The sequence below is a fragment of the Notamacropus eugenii genome, chromosome 7, assembly GCF_028372415.1.
Source record: "Notamacropus eugenii isolate mMacEug1 chromosome 7, mMacEug1.pri_v2, whole genome shotgun sequence".
Taxonomy (NCBI): domain Eukaryota; kingdom Metazoa; phylum Chordata; class Mammalia; order Diprotodontia; family Macropodidae; genus Notamacropus; species Notamacropus eugenii.
The window spans coordinates 25085893-25100042 of record NC_092878.1 but is presented as its reverse complement, the minus strand read 5'-3'; the positions used below and the strand labels follow the sequence as shown (position 1 = coordinate 25100042).

The 14150-nt window shown below is 36.6% G+C and overlaps 1 pseudogene; it reads left to right on the top strand.

Moving 5' to 3' along the window:
• The first annotated feature begins 1003 nt into the window (after positions 1 to 1003).
• On the top strand, positions 1004 to 7443 carry LOC140513287 (small ribosomal subunit protein uS5 pseudogene; annotated as a pseudogene).
• The last annotated feature ends 6707 nt before the right edge of the window (positions 7444 to 14150 follow it).

The window sequence follows — 14150 nt, the reverse complement described above, 5'->3', positions numbered from 1 at the left end:
TTCCTGTGAAAAAAGGAAGGAATTTATTTACCTGTCCTGGTGCCAGGTTCTGTGCTGTTCACCAGAAAAGAAAGCCAGTGATCCCCAAAGGAGCGCTCTCATTTCCTTCAAAGCTCAATTCAGACACTACCTACTATATAAATCCTTTCCTAATCCCTAGCCAGCTCTGTTCCACATAAAGGACACTCCATCTCTTGGCTCTGGGCATTTTCTCTGTCTGTCCCTCATGCCAGGAATGTTCTCCCTCCTCATCAACACCTACTGGCTTCCTTTAAGTCCCAACTAAAATTCAGTCTTTTTCAGGAGGCTTTTTCCAATCCCCCTTAAACCTAGTCCATTTTCTCTTTTAATTATTTCTAATTTATCTCATATATAGTCTATCTGTCTATGTGTGATTGCTTATTCTCTCCCCTATTAGACTATGAACTTCTCTAGGGCAGGGACTGTCTTTTGTCTCCTTTGTATTTCCCAGTACTTAACACACAGTACCTGGCACATAGTAGGTACTTAACAAATGCTTATTGACTGACTGACTAACAGACAGACTAGTATCTCCCCTCATAAATACCTTGTTTTCATTTTATATATACTGGGCATGTATTTATTTATAGACTTACTGTCCTCTTTGATAGAATAAATGCTTCCTGAAAGCAGAGACTATTTAATTTGAGATTTCAAATCTCCAGTGCTACAATGTATGGTACATGGTAGGGGCTTACCAACTGTGTTAATGGATTGATTAGCAGAGAGTGAGAGAGAGAAGGAGGGAGGGAGGGAGGGAGGGAAAAGAGAGAGAGAGAGAGAGAGAGAGAGAGAGAGAGAGAGAGAGAGAGAGAGAGAGAGAGAGAATGGTGATCCTCTGCCTTCTGAAGAAAAGAGAGAAAACGTAAAGGGAAGAGAGAAAATTCCATGTGCATCTTCTTTCCTTTCCAGATCTGTTCTATTCAAATCGTTCTTCTTTGTAACATTATTTTTCTTACCTTCTGCTTCTAGTGAACACCAAATGGCGGACAACGTTGATGCTGCAAGAGGTACGGGAGGCCCCAAGGCCCCGGAGTTGGAGGCTGGGGTGGCTTCCTCGGTGGCTTCAGCAGTGGGGGCCGAAGTTGAGGCCAGGGCCGTGGCTGTGGGGTCTGGGGAGGAAAGGCCAAAGACAGGAGTGGGCCGGCTAGTCAAGGACATGAAGATCATGTCTTTGGAAGATATCTACCTTTTCTCCCTTCTTATCAAGGAGTCTGAGATCATAAGTTTTTTTCCTGGAGTTCATCGAAAGATGAAGTTCTGAAGATCATGCCTGTTCAGAAACAAACTAGAGCTGGGCAACATACCAGGTTCAAGGCTTTTGTGGCCATCAGTGACTACAGTGGCCATGTTGGTCTGGGTGTCAAGCGCTCCAAGGAAGTGGCTACAGCTATTCGTGGTTCTCTCATTTTGGCCAAGCTGTCCATCGTTCCAGTGAGTCATGGCTACTGGGGGAACAAGATTGGCAAGCCTCACGCAGTGCCTGGCAAGATCACTGGGCAATGTGGATTGGTTTTGGTGCATCTGATATCCTAGTAATAACTAGACTAGGCTAGTGCCTAGGGGCACTGGCATCGTCTCAGCTCCTGTGCCTAAGAAGCTCCTGATAATGGCTGGAATTGATGACTGCTATACTTCTATGAGAGGCTGTAGTGCCACTCTGGGCAATTTTACTAAAGCTACTTTTGATGCCATTTCCACAACATACAGCTATCTAACCCCAGACCTGTCTCCTTATCAGGAATTTACAGACCATCTTGTGAAAACTCACACTTGAGTATCTGTCCAGAGGACCCAGGCAGCTGCTGTGGCAACCACATAGATGTTTTTTATAAACAAATAAATTGAGCCATGCCTGCTTAAAAAAATTACTTAACAAAAGATTACTCTTCTTAAAATCTTTATGGTTGACTCATTATGAGGGTTGGAAGAAGATTTTCAACTTCCTTATTCCAAGTCATGTGAAAAGTTTGACAGTCACTGGGGTCCTGGTTCTTTTACAGAATGGATGAGATTTGAATCAAGGAGGTTTAAACATGTTCAAAAGTTGAAAGGTGCCTCCTCTTTCTAGTAATCCCTCCATTCTGGATGACCTTACCTCACCAAGATCAGACCCAGATTTAGTGGGGACTAAACTGTCTGTTAAATCAGGGAGTATCCAAAAAATTCAAGTCAGACCATCATATAAAAGAGCACATATAGGGGCAAGTAGGCAGTGTAGTGAATAAAGCACTGACCTGGAGTATGGAGGTCCTGGGTTCAAATCTGACAATTACCAGTTCTGTGACTCTGAGCAAGTCACTTAACTCTGATTGCCTTCAAAAAACCAGAGTAAGTGTAAAAAATGCTTTCAAATCTTAGATAAGCAAAAACTTTTTAGAGTCACACATGAAGTAAGTCTGGGAAAAGTGAGCAACAAACAAAATGGGAAACTGAGCCACAAGGAGTCACATAGCTAGTAAGCCTCTGAGGTAAGATTCAAACCCAGGTATTTCTCACTCAAAGTCCAGTGTTCCAAACACTGTACCACACTGGATCTTCATTTTGCATCCATTCATACAAGTCTTTACATGGTTCTCTATTCATCATACTTAACATTTCTTGTAGCATGGTAGTATTCCATTTCATTTGATTTATTTAGCCCAGAGATGGAAAACCTGTAGCCTCAGGGTCACATGTGGCCCTCTAGGTCCTCAAGTGTGACCCTTTGACCAAATCCAAACTTCACAGAACAAATTCCCTTGATAAAAGGATTTGTTTTGTAAAACTTAGACTCAGTCAAAGTTTTAACAATGCACAAGTATGGGCAACAATATTTAATGGAATGAGCACCAAAAGGCTTTGCCACTAATTAATTGAGTAATTTTCGGCAAGTCATAGAAGCATAGAGTGTAAGTTCTTATAAATGAGGAAACTGAGACCCAGAAAAGTGAAATCATTCAGCCAGTAAGGATTCGTTATACCTCTGCTACGTGCTAGGCACTGTGCTAAGTGTATGGATACCAAGAAAAACAAAAGTAGTCACTGCTTCAAAGGAGTTCACAATCTAATGGAGGAGATGGCATGGAAATAATTTTGAACAAACAAGCTACATACAGGATGAGCTGGAAATAATCAATAAAGGGAAGGAATTAGCATTAAGGGAGATCAAAAAAGGCTTCTTATAGAAGATGGGAATTTAGTTTGGATTTGAAGGAAGCCAGGGAAGTCAGGAGGCAAATATGCAGAGGTGGAGCACTCCAGGCTTGGGAGACAGCCAGAGAAAATGCCTGGAGTCAGGAGAGGGAGGGTCTGGTTTGAGGAGCAGCAAGGAGGCTAGTGCCACTGGATTATAGAGTACATAGGGTGGTGGTGGTGATAGGACAAAGATGTAAAAAGAATGAAAAAGCTTGACCAAAAAGTTTTATAGGACTCTGAATGCCAAAGAGAGGAATGTGTATTTGATTTTGGAGATGATAGGGAACCACAGAAAATTATTTAACAAGGGGGTGACATGGTCAGATCTGTGCTTTAGGAAGACTGAATGGAAGATGGACTGGATTGAGGAGAGACTTGAAGCAGGGAAATGATTTGTCTCAAGTCATGTTAGTGGTTAGATACTGAACTGGGAGTGGGACCCAAGCCATCTGCCAAATCTTGGAGGATGTAAAACTGTAAGGATCTTTAGGGATCAACTTTTTGTTAAGCTACCCAATTTGCCCAAGGTAATACTGGTAGGAGGAACATTAGATCATAGATTCAGAACCAGATGGAACCTTAGATGCTATTTGGTCCAACCCCCTCATCTTAATAGGTAAGGAAACTGAAGCCCGGGAAAGGTTAAATGAACTAAGATCACACAGTTATGGTAGTAAATGTCTGCATCACAATTTTGACCCAGGTCTTCCTGTCTTCAAATTCAGTGACTGATTTTATCTCTCATCCCAATGGTGTCAAACTCAAATAGAACATCCCTATAGCTGCATGTTGACTTAGAAAACCACAAATTGACATTATCTATATTTTATTGTATTTTAAAAACATTTTGTTAAACATTTTCCAATCACGTTGTAATCTGGTTCAGGTAGGAGTATAGAGTTTTGCTGGTCTTTTGTGGCTTGTAGATCTAGAATCTGACAACTCCTCATTACACTACAATGCCTTCTCAGAGCATGAGGTCCTCCAGAGCAGGGACTGTCTTACTTTGTTTATTTGTATCCTTAGCACTTAATATATAGTAACTGTTTAATAAATACTTTCTCACTCCTTTATTCATTCCTTTGGAACTGATAGACATTAGCAACTCATCTAGAATTTATAGTTTTAGAGGGCTTTATGAGATGCTCACCTACCCAGGGTTACACAGCTAATGTCTGAGGTGAAATTTCAACCCAGGTCTTCTTGACTCCAAGTCCAGTGCCCTAAGTCATGTAAAGTCAATATTGGGACCTAATTTCCCTAACTTCAAAGGCTCTGTATGCACCAGTGTCTTCATTTTTCAAGTAAGAATGGTAGCACTACTCGTTTTTCATACTTGGAGTTTAAAGGATCTGTGGTATAATGGGTATGAAAATGTTTTGGAAGTTTGGAAGCTCTTTTCACTTACAAGGTATTATCCTTGCAGTAGCTTAATCTTAGGCAATAACATGCCTAATATACTGCCATGGAAAGAAAGCTGACCTTTTCTTTTGCGGGAAGTAGCATAAATTGACTGTTGAATTTTGCAATTGCAGTGTGTCCAGGCAAAACTGTTTTTAATGAACCAAAATCTCTCTGCATGGAACTGACTACATAAATATTCAATGGACCATAGTTATTCTGAGAACAAATTATCCTCCTATGAATTCTCCCTGAACAAGAACTACAGATCCAGTAATGCCGAGGTCACACCATGGCTATTATTCAGTTAATTTGATGTTTCTCTGGAATAGTATTTAAATTGCAAGATCATAGACTTTAGAACAAGAATTAAGTTTAGAGGTCACATACTCCAGAGGCCCTTAACATTTGGGGGACCCATTTGGAAGTCTGCTGAAACCTATTTGACCCATTTTTCAGAATGTTTTTAAATGCCTAAAATATAATATATAGGATTGTGAAGGAAACTAATTAAATTGAAGTACAGTTATCAAAAATTAATATATAATTCATTGAGAACAAACAGACATGAATATCAAAGGAATCAATGGGAAAAAAGTGAAGGAAGGAAGCCTATCAGTACCATATTTCATACAATATTACAATACAGTGATCATCAAAAAACTCTGGTATTGGCTAAGAAATAGAGTGATGGATCAGTGGAATAGTTTAGGCACATGATACATAATAATAAATGACCCTAGAAATCTAGTGTTTGATAAATCCAAAGAGCCAAGCTTTTGGAGTAAGAACTCATTATTTGACAAAAATTACTAGGGAAATTGGAAATCAGTTGGGAAGATACTAGACACAGATCAACATCTCATACTGTATACCAAGATAAAGTCCAAATGAGTACATGATTTAGACATAAAGGGTGATATCATAAGGATATTGATGTGATATGGGAAATTTTACCTTTCCAATCTATGAGTAAAGGAAGAGTTTATGACCAAACAAGAGATAAGAAATATCATGAGAAGTAATAATTTTGAGTACATGAATTTTAAAGGTTTTGCACAAACAATGCAGCCAAGATTTTGAAGGAAAGCAGGAAATAAGGCATTTGTTTTTTATAGTAAGTTTCTATAAAAACCTAATTTCTCAAATATATAGAAAATTGAGTCAAATTTATAAAAATAAGAGCATTCTCCAATTGATAAATGTTCAAATGATATGAACAGGCAGTTTTCAAAAGAAATCAAAGCTATCTATAGTCATATAAAACACTTTAAATCACTACTGATTACAGAAACGCAAATTAAAACAAACTCAAGGTAACACCCCATGTCTATCAGATTGGCTAACATGACAGAAAAAGGAAAATTATAAATGTTGGAGGAGATGTGGAAATAGAGACACAAATGCACTATTGATGGAGTTGTGAACTGGTCCAACCATTATGGAGAACAATTTGGAAATTATGCCCAACGGGCTATAAAACTATATCTACCCTTTGATCCAGCAGTACCACTTCTGGGTCTATATCCTAAAGAAAAAAAAAAAGGACTTATAATTGCTATAGCAGCTCTTTTGTGGTGGCAAAGAACTAGAAATTGAGGAGATTTCCATTTATTGAAGAATGACTGAACAAGTTGCGGTATATGATTGTTTTGGAATACTATTCTCCTATAAGAAATAATGAGAAGAACTGGTTTCAGAAACACCTGAGAAGACATATGAATTGATGCAAAGTGAGGTGAGCAGAACCAGGAGAACATTATATATAGTAACATCAATATTATAATGATGATCAACTGTGAAAGACAGTTTCTCTGATCAATATAATGATCCAAGAAATTCCGATGAGCTCATGATGAAAAATGCTGTATACCCCCGAGAGAATTGATGAATTCTGAATGCAAATTGTAGCATAATTTTTTGCTTTAATTTCATTAATTTTTTTGCAGCATGGTTAATATGGAAATATATTTCACCTGATTTCACGCATACAATTGATATTATATTGCTTGACTTCTCAATGAGTAGAGAAAGGGCTACAGGGAAAGAATTTGGAACTCTATTTTTTTAAAAATATGTTAAAAATAAATAATAAATTTAAAAAGAATATATGCTTAATTAAATATTGCTAACAGATTAACAATAGTCATCCATATCTATTTCAAAATTCATGGACCCCAGGTTAGATCTTTGATCTAGTCCAACTTCCTCATTATACCATTGAGAAAATGGAAGCCCAGAAAGATGAATTGATTTGTCAGAAGTCCATAGAATTACTTGGTAGCTTAGCTGAGAGTTGAACACAGGTCCCATTTCTCCCACTTCATTAGTCTTGCTCACATATTTATACTCTCTCATATTCACCAAATTATTCTGTAGGAGTTATCCCTAGCTTTCTTTGCATTTTTTTATTAAGTTCATTCATGGGTTTTATCATCATTTGACTACCAGGTCACTCTTTTAGTGAAGATCATTCCTGTCCTGCCATCTTAAATGTTATCAAGCTCTCCATTTGTCTTAATGCTCATCTTTATCCCTTCTGGTGAAGACTTTGTGTTGCTGGTTTCATTCCTGACAAAGGAAAAAGGGAAGAAAAGAAGAAAAGATCTGTCTTGTTTTGTTTTGCTGTTGAAATACTCTGAAGGTCCACTCTGGCTAAGAAGATCCATTCCACACCTTCTGTGCTGGCTAATGGTTCCTTCAGATATTGAAAAATTGAAAGGAAATAATGATGTTTTTGCAAGTTGTTTATTTTATGACTTTAGATATGACTTTTCAATCTTTTCAGCATCATCTCAGAGATCGTTATTCTCTTAAATGGTTTCCAAATGCCTACTTCACCAATGTTTATATGGATTTCAACTTGGACTCCATAAAATTTTTTGAAAAAAAAATTTTTAAGACCTATATTTCAATATAATTGGCTTCCTTTGTAAACTTGCCAAAGGTCACACAGTAAATGTTTGAGATAGGATTCAAACCTGGGTCTTTATTTTATACATTTAAAAACATTATTCTGAGACCCAGACTGCCAAAGGAGTCCATGAAATAAACAAATATACGTGAGTCAGAATGAACCCTGACAACAGTTTGTTGAGACTACAGGAGAGATCTCATGAAAAGATCGATAAATTTTGTATAATGGAAGAACAGAAAAGTCTGACTCTAATAAAAAAATGAGGGCATCTAGGTGGCACAGTGGATAGAATGTTGGACCTAGGGTCAGAAAGACTCATCTTCCTGAGTTCAAATCTGGCCTCAGATATTCACTATCCATCTGACCCTGAGCAAGTCACTTAACCCTGTTTGCCTCAGTTTCTTTATCTGTAAAATGAACTGGAGAAGAAAATCACAAGTCATTGCACTATCTCTGCTGAGGAAACCCAAATAGGGTCACAGAGTCAGCCAGGACTGGAAAATAACTGAATAATAACAAAGTAAAGTATATAGGAAATTATAGGTTCTCTGTGAAGAGTAAGTTGGCTTGTATAGAGCCAATCTGAGGGTCTCGGTCCTACTCACTCACATATGTAAATATGAGAGGAAGTGTAGTGTATTCAAAATTTAACCAGTAGAGTTGGAATTGGGAGGTGGGGGGATTTGAGTAGCAAGATTTGTTTGAAATGAAAGTAATGTAAAAACACCAACTATTCATATCTGTATTTGTCTGTCTGTCTCTATCTGTCTCTGTCTCCTTCTCTCTCTCAGCTATGATTTAGAAGGAAAGAAGGGAAGGAATTCTTAAACAAATCTTTATATCTATATGCAGGGCTTTGTGCATTTAATGTTTGTGGGACTGAATTGTAGTGATTGAATTTTCATTGCTATTAATATCAGTAAACCAAACCATTTAAAATGGAACAGAAAGATCTGGGTGTGTTTTATCCTTCCAGCTGCTGTCTTTGTATCTAGGGGCACTGTCCATTATTGTTCTTTTTCAGAAAATCACCAATGCCTGAGGTATCAATGAATCTTAGACAGCCCAGCTGTCATCAGTATCTCACACTTTAGAGAACTGGCTAAGGGAGTGTGTAAAATTTGAAAGAGGAGATGTCAATTTAACAGCAGGTGGATTTCAAAAACCTATCATAATGTCCCTGTCTTCTGGAATGGTTGGAAAATGCCACCAGCTAACAGACCAGCTTAGCAGATAGAAGCGAGTAATCAAGTTGTTTTTTCCACACCAACACTTCCACTCCATCAGCAATCTGAAAGGTGAGGTTGCCAACAGGCAGGCTCTTTGAATAGGCAGCAGCTAGACCTTAATCAGGAGACAAACATGACATATGCTTAGGTCTTCTTGACTCCAAGTCCATTAACAATAATAAACCCTTTCCCTGTTAACATAACATATTTTTATGAAAAGTGACTATTTTCCAGAACAAAAATTTAGTGAGAAGAGTGTCGTTGTTTTATATCTTTATGAAAATCTCTTTAAAGTGGGACATAGTAGAAGATACTGGCTTCTCTTATCTTCTTCTGCTTTCAATTTGTCACAATATTTTGTTTTGGTTAAGACATAAGAAAAATCCAGCCTCACACAGATAGTGTAGTTAGGAAAGGGAGGGAATTTTAACAGACAAAAAATATCTTAGTATTATTATGAAAATAATTTTGACCTCAAATAATCCTGGACAGATTTTGAGGACTACCAGGAGTTCAGAGACCATACTTTGAGAACCACTGTCCTAAATCATGCTTTTTAGCTTATTATGATTGTCAGCAAACCATCTTTGAAGAGAATAGATAAGTAAGGTAGTTGCATAATTATTTGTTTTCAATCAAATAAGTATTTAATAAGCATTGCTTTATGTCAGGTGCTTAGACACTGGGCATTAAAAAAAAATGAATGAAGATAAAAAAACCATACAGTTCTTGTCCCCTCTTTCACCAGTGGGGACACCATGATATTCATCTTCAGGTGTTTAAAAGGCTATTATATAGAGTCTTATTCTATTAGACTTGTTCTATTAGACCCCAGTGGGCAGAATCAGGAACAATGAGTGGAAGTTGAAAAGATTCAAATTTAAATTTAATGTCAGTGGGAAAAAAAAGTCTTCTATATAATTAGAGCTGTCCAAAAGGGAAATGAGCTAATTTAGTAGATGATAGGACCATGATTTCCTCCTCTTTTGACATATTCAAGCAGAGGTTGTGTGATGACTTGTAGAATTTGTTATCGTTGAGATTCCTTTTATCCGTAGGTGGAACTAGATGACTGCCAAGATCCCTTCTAATTCTCAAATTCTATGATTTGGGGATAGAAACATATAGAAATAGAAGTACACAAAGTATATGTAAACAAATGCAAGGTAATTTTTGGGAATTTCCTGCAGAAGCCTTTTTGTGCCTCATTATCCTATAAAGCAATCATCATCATCATCATCATCATTATCATCATCATCATCATCATCATCATCACCATCATCATCATTGTCACTAGCATTTATATGATGCTTTGAGGTTTACAAAGTGCTATACAAATAATATCTCATTCTATTTTCATAAGCTTGGAGGTTGGGGCTATTGTTATCCTCAAGCCTGTAGAGGTCCTTCTATGTCTTCGGACTCTATAAAGCAGTCATACCTCTATTACTACTATTAACTACTTACTGCTATTACTACTACTACTACTACTACTACTACTACTACTACTACTACCACTACCACTACTACTACTCCAATATTCTTTTTCCTTCTGCAGTTTCCACCATTACTACTACTCAGCATTAATAAAGTGCTTCAAGTCTGGCAAAGTAACATACATATAATATCTCATTTTATTCCTATAATGACCTTGAGGAGGTAGGTGCCATTATTATCCCCATTTTACAAATGAAGAAACTGACTCAGGAAGATATTAAAGGACTTTCTCAGACTCACAAAACTTTTTTTTTGTATTTTTAAGTAATGGATTATTATTTTTGTTGTAAAACTATTATTTTAAACATTGTTTTCTTTTTAAATTTTGAATTTCAAATTCTATGTCTCCTTCTCATCCCTCTACCACCCACCGTGAAAGCAAGAACAAATGAATGTCAGTTATACATATGAAATCATGCAAAATATATTTCCACAATAGTTATATTGGAAAAAAACAAAAAAAATTCAATGAGAAAATTATACTTTGATTTGCATTCCAAGTTCATAATTTCTCTCTCTGAAGGTGGTTAGCATTTTTTCATCATGATTCCTTTGAAATTGTCTCAAACCACTGTATTGATCAGAGTAGACACTTGTTTCACAGTTGATCATCATTACAATGTTGCTGTTACTGTATACAGTGACCTGGTTCTTTTTACTTCACTTTAATATCGGTTTTGCCATATATTTTTTATGAACCCTGCCCCACCTTGTCATTTCTTATATATAGCACAATAGCACACCATCACAATTACATGCCACAACTTTTCAGCCATTCCTCAATCGATGAATCTCCCTTCAATTTCCAATTCTTTGTCACTACCACCAAAAGAACTGATTATCTATCTATATAACTATCTATCTATCTATCTATCTATCTATCTATCTATCTATCTATCTATCTATCTATCCATCCATCTATCTATCTATGTTCTTATAGGTCCTTTTCCTGTGATTTCTTTGGGGATACTGCAATGGTATTGCTGAGTTAAAGAGGTTTTACAGTTTTATAATTTGTGGAAGTAGGAGGATAATTCCAAATTGTTCTCTAGAATGGTTAGGCCAGTTTATAAACAATGAGTTAGTGTCCCTATTTTCTCTCATCCCTTCCAGCATTTGTCATTTCTGTTGGGTATGATGTGATACCTCAGATTTTTTTAAATTCACATTTCTCTTATCAATAGTGATTTAGAGCATTTTTTCATGACTATAGATAGATTTGATTTTTCTTCTCAAAACTATCCATTTATATCCTATAAGTATTTATTAATTGGAGAATGGCTCTTATCTTTTATAAATTTGATTCAATTCCATATATATTTGAGAATGGTTTTTAGTAGAGAAACTTGTAATTTTTTTCATGTTATTTCATCACCTATGGTATCTTTAAGCAAAATGTAGTTTCTCTGATTATTTCTTTTGATAGATCTATTTTTGCTTTTGTTTAGTCTGAAATTATGATTGCTACTCCTGCCTTTTTAACTGTAGCTGAGGCATAACAGACTTTGCTCCAGCCCATTATTTTATCTCTGTGTCTTACTGTTCAAGTATGATTTTATAAATATTATGTTATTGGATTCTGATTTCTAATCCATTCTGCTGTCTGCTTCCATTTTATGGGTGAACTCCTGCCATTCACATTCAGTTGTGATTTCTAAAGTGTATTTCCCTCCATCCTATTTTATCTGTTTTTCATTCTCTCTTTTTATTCTTTCCCTACTAAAAGAATGTTTTGCTTCTGACCATTGTCTCTCTTATTCTGCTCTCCTTTTTATCATCCTCCCCATTTCTTCTCTCCATTCTCCTCCTATTTCCCTATTGGGTAAGATAGGTTTTTATACCCAGTTGAATGTGCATGTATATTCTTCCCTCTTTGAACCAATTTGGATGAAAGTTAGGTTGAAGTATTGCCCAACATGCCCCATTATCCCCTCCATTATAAAAGTTCTTCTTTGTACCTCTCCATTCTACCTCTTCCAATTGATCCCCTTTTATCATCCCTTCATTTTTTTGGAGATCATTCCAACGTTATCTGCTCATACTCATGCCCTCTGTCTATGTATGTTCCTTTTTACTGCTTCAATAATGACAAAGTTCTTAGGAAATACATATATAATCTTCCCATGTAGGAATGTAAACAGTTTAACTTTATTGAGTCCCTTATGGTTACTCTTTAATGTTTATTGTTTTATGCTTTTCTTGATTCTTCCGTTTGAATGTCAAATTTTCTTTTCAGCTCTGGTCTTTTCATTAGGAAAGATTGAAACTCTTCTATTTCATTACATATCTCTTTTTTCCTCTGAAGGATTGTACTCAGTTTTGCTAGGTAGGTTATTCTTGGTCAAAATCGTATCTTCTTTGCCTTCTGGAATATCATATTCTAAGTCCTCTGCTCCTTTAACATGGAGGTTGCTAAATCTTGTGTGACCCTGAATGCGGCTCCACAACATTTGAATACTTTCTTTCTGGCAGCTTAAAATATTTTCCTCTTGACCTGGGAGTTCTGGAATTTGGCCATATTATTCCTGGGACTTCATTTTGGGTTATTTTTCAGGAGGTGATCAGTGGATTCTTTTTATTTCTATTTTACTCTCTGAATCTAAGATGTCAGAGAAGTTTTCCTTTATAGTATTTTGAAATATGATGTTGAGGTTCTTTTTTCTTATCATGGACTTCAGGTTGTCCAATAATTTTTTAATTATCTCTCATCTCTACTTTTCAGTTGTTTATCTGATGATATATTTCACACTTTCTTCTAGTTTTTCATTTTTAACCTCTCAAGTAAATAAAGCTAGATTTGAACTCAAGCATCCCTGAATCCAGGTACAGTACTCTATCCACTGTGTTCTATTTCCTGTAGAAGCCTCTCTATGCCTTATAAAGCAGCCATTGAAAAGGGTGTAGGACTTTACCTAATGGCAGTGACTAGGTGAAAGCAAACTACACAATCCATGAAGAATTCTTTGAAGAAAAATTAATAGGATTATAGGTTTAAAGCTGGAATGAATCCTGGACACCATTAAGTCCACCTCTCATTTGCAATTGACAAAACTGAGACATAGGGGGTTAAGTGACTTATCCAGGGACATACAGCTAGTAAATATTTGAGGTGGTGTTTGAACCCAAATCTTTCTGGTTTCAAGTCTAGCAGGCTAGCCACTGTACCAAGAAGGTGATGAATTTAATAATGTACAAGCAGCCTTAGCACTTAAGGAAAGATTGGCCACCCTCCATGACTCAGCTTATGCTTCTGAAACTGTATTCCAAGGGTATCATTCAGAGCTTATTTGGGCCCTCCATTTCCAACTCTAATTATGATTCATATGCTATAGGAGAAGAAACCTCTGCTGAGATAAGGAGCTACCCCATTCTGACAAATTCATTAGTGTTTCTTATCTCTCAGCTTAAGCCTTACTCTGGTAACACAGCAGATGCCAAGATTGCCTCCTGCTCTCTAGTTGATGTGGTCAATCTTCCCCATACCTGAGAAAAGGTGTATTTCATGTAGGGAGCTGCCTGTAACACAAGTAGATATGATGATATGATAATACTGAGAATAACAATAAATAAGTACCTTCAAAAAAAGAAAAAGAAAAATTGATTAAATGCCTGGAATGCTGGGCGTGAAACCGCATTAGTCTCCACAAAATTTCAACACTTTGAGAAGTTCCCACTCTAGAAGGAAAACATACATGCTCTTATAGAGCAATAGATAGAACTTTAAAATCATGGAACATGAACCTTACTTATAGAATTTTACTTTTAAGTTACCTTAAATAAATCACTCAGACAGGTAACTCTTCTTGGAACAGGCTGAAGGAGGGAAATTCCAGAGTCTTTCTAGGAAAACCCAGTGAGCTCAGGGCTCAACAAATTTGTTTTGGTGCCATGATCTAGTCCTAAAGTTT